General features: G+C 42.1%; 1 long non-coding RNA gene across 1 annotated transcript in view; it reads left to right on the forward strand.

The window, feature by feature from the left end:
• LOC117951249 overlaps positions 1 to 1321 on the forward strand; it is a 21468-nt gene extending 20147 nt beyond the window's left edge. The window contains exon 3 of the long non-coding RNA XR_004658110.1: positions 1243 to 1321. This is a non-coding gene — a long non-coding RNA (uncharacterized LOC117951249). The remainder of the gene's footprint in view (positions 1 to 1242) is intronic.
• Positions 1322 to 3437: the final 2116 nt, after the last annotated feature.

Consider the following 3437-nt stretch of genomic DNA (forward strand, 5'->3'; position numbering starts at 1 on the left):
ATATATATATATATAAATATTAACGGTCTATGATAAATCGTTGCGTGCTTTACACACCGTCCTGTATCACACGGGACGCCGGAGGAAACCCAACCGCTGATCAACTTTTGGGCTGAAAAGGAGCAGAAGTTTCTTAAATCATGTGTTCATGTGGTACCCATTCATTATTGCATTGGTACTGTATTATTGTAATCATTTGTAATTAATTCCTGTTCATGCACTTATATATTGTTATTGGTTTTGATACGGGCAGCTTGGTTTTCCCAGAGACAGCAACAATATTATGGTCACTGAAACCCACCGGAAAAGGTCTGGTGCACATATCGGGAGCATTAGTATAAATAATACAATACAAGATTTGACCCCAGTGTGATTAACAGAGATTCTCGTTGGTTGAAATATTAATTGGGATAGTCTGCATGTATTAGACATCGACAGCAGCCTCTTCTTTAGAGAGCAATTCTTAGATGGCCAATCTATATTCAGGTCACGTAATAGATACACTTCTCTAGGTTCCTCTGTAGCTTTATCAAACATGGCACACAAACAATCCGTTGTTCTGTGCAGAGATTGGAGCCCTGTAAGAACAGCCAATCAAAATAGGCCTCAAGTGCAGCAGTTGCATCTGAAGCCATATAGCCTCACTGTCATTTAGGTTAGGGTCATGGCGTTTTTTTACTGGAAAGTGGTCACGTGTTAAAAATTGCCGCCCCCCCAAAAGTCTATTTTTGATCCTTTCTGTATACAGAAAAGCCATCCAAAGCCTCCTCTGCATCATCAAATGAGTCTCTGAAATAGCCATAGCATCAACCATCAACCAAGGCTGCAGATGGTAACGTGTGAAAAGTCTTTTGGTAATTTTTTCATAGACATGTTGAGATGAACATCCTGTTTAACATTGAGCTATAGTCAGCAGGTACACATGGACTACCTTTATAATCTGCTTGGTTCGTCTATGGGCTTGTCTTTGTCTTTTCTTTGGAAGGCTGGGCGGACAATTACTTTATCGTACCGCAGAAACGCCCTGACTGTGGTTATTTATTTCATGCTTCTCTGAAAAGTCTCTCGTCACACCTTGGCTCCTCTGTCACACCTTGGCTCCCCCCCCACCCCCCACACACACCCTCAGGTATGGCTGAGCTCAGTTGATTTCATGCTCATTGTTCAGATTCAGTTTATTTTCCCTTTGTTTGAACTTTGCACAGCCGTAAGGTGTAAAGTCCCCTAAACACTTGAGGCAAGGCAGGTCTCTGCTGTGTGTAGTGTAATCTCTATGTGATTGTCTTCTTTTTGTCTCCAGATGGTGTTGCTGTTTTGAATTGTACGTCTGGCTTTTTTCTCAAATCTAAGTAAGATGCCTTCAGCCCAAAGAAACTGCTAACCTGCCGTATAAAATGATATTAAGAAAACAGTTGAGAGGCTCAGGATGCTATAAACGTTGGTACAATATGAAAATGGCTGGGGGATTTAATCAAATTTGAATATGTCTGATCATTTGCTTGTTGATCTTTTTCATTGTTAGTTAGTTTCCTATCCTGGCCTGGGACACACACTCATACGGTTTGATAAAGTTCTTATTAGATTTTAACTTATCATTACACTTACAATAACTAGCGTAGCTGTCCTCAATTTAGATCATCCTACATGTCTCATCTCTGATTTATCCTGCATCCACCATGTGTTTGTATGTGTGTGTGTGTGTGTGTGTGTGTGTGTGTGTGTGTACATCAGTCAAGGGGGGGAACTGAGCAGCCCCGCCCGCTGCAGAGAGCTGACAGGATTAAAACAGCGGCCACTTCAGCAACATCTGAGTGATAAATCATTACACACGTACTCTGATGTTAAAATGTAAACAGGTTGGCAGGACGGTCTGACATGTTTTGCGCCGTCTTTCACTTTACATTTTATTTGTAAATGTAAGATGTTAGAGTCACGCACGTCTTGTTAAACAAGGTGATGATTTTCATCGGCGCTCTGCTAAGAAAGTCAGCGTGTATGTTTACGCAGACTCATGTTGCATGTAAGGCTGCATCTGACTGCAATAGAGCTCAACAGTCCCACCCACAGTGGGTTCCGAAAGTAGAAATACAATCCAATTTCGCCATTGACAATAAGGGTTTGAGCCATAAATGGTAACCGGCAATGATAGACTTAAAACCAGCTACCCATGACTAAGTGATTGTGTAAACCCACCTAACAGACACCAAATGACCGAGAGAAACAATTACAACTAGCGGGTGAACATAGTTGAGCCCAAATGGTCTCTTAAGCTCCTCTCCTCACAAGGGAGAAATTAATGCAAGTGCAAAAATGTCCCTGAAAGAAATGCTCTTGTGTTGTTAATTTAATTATTTTAACATGTACCTCCAGACAAAACCCTATATTTATTATATTACATTTAACATATGAAATAATTTGAGCCAAATAATTTTCCTCTGATTTACACATCAAACTATATTACACATGACTGCAGTGCAACTTAACATTTAAACATTGATTTTTTGTTTGACGACTTAAATATAAAAATATGAAAACAGTACTCTGCATCATACATTGAAATACATAATAGTAGGGGATGACACAATAAAGCCCAAAGACTTCTTTCTATTTTGGTTCCCATCAAGGCGGGGGGAGAGGGGAAGTGGCAGCAATCATCAATCAGTCATCATACATTAAATGAATTCATCATGCTACACAACATAATTAACATTAAACATTGGTAATGACTATGATTAGCCCCTAAGCCATACTTTCAAACCCTGTTTAAAACTGCCTATGCATCTGACTGTTTTGAGTGTACCAGGTCACAAAAGTAGTTCCATTATAAAGAAATGGCTGTATGTCCAGATTAGTCCTAGATCTGGGGGTATAAAATCTGTTTAGCTACCCCTAGTGGAGTACCTGTGAACTTCATTTACTCTATTAAAATATTCTCTACAATATTTGGAAACAACTCTTTAAACAATTGTGTGTGCCATTCCCAGCTTGTGTGGACTAGTTTCAGTTTTCTGCCATGGCCACAGGCTTTCTTGGGAGGGTGGGGTGCAGACCTCACTCCTACCTTCAGACCTTCAATTGCTTGAGGGAAGCCATGACAACCTTCGTGTGGAAGGAGTTGCAGAGGGGTGCCGGTGGTCCAGTCAGTTGGACTCTGCCTTTGCCTGTCTCCAGGTCCAGGTTTGTCTTTGGGGTGTCCTTCCCCAGCCACTGTACCCTCCCGAGTTAACCCACGTGGCTTTGGGGTTGCTATCTTCCGCCTCCCCGGCTGTTGTGGTGGTTCTCACACCACCATCTTCCGCCTGCGCTGCCGTTGGGGTCTTTACTATTTACCCATAACCAGGACAGTGGTTGACGTGCATCAGGGCGTTTCCACTCACCGATGGGCCTGCACGCCACGTCTGGGGCCCACTGCTGCTCCAAGATCCCACTGCTGCTCC

The sequence above is a fragment of the Etheostoma cragini genome, chromosome 10 (genome assembly GCF_013103735.1).
Source record: "Etheostoma cragini isolate CJK2018 chromosome 10, CSU_Ecrag_1.0, whole genome shotgun sequence".
Taxonomy (NCBI): domain Eukaryota; kingdom Metazoa; phylum Chordata; class Actinopteri; order Perciformes; family Percidae; genus Etheostoma; species Etheostoma cragini.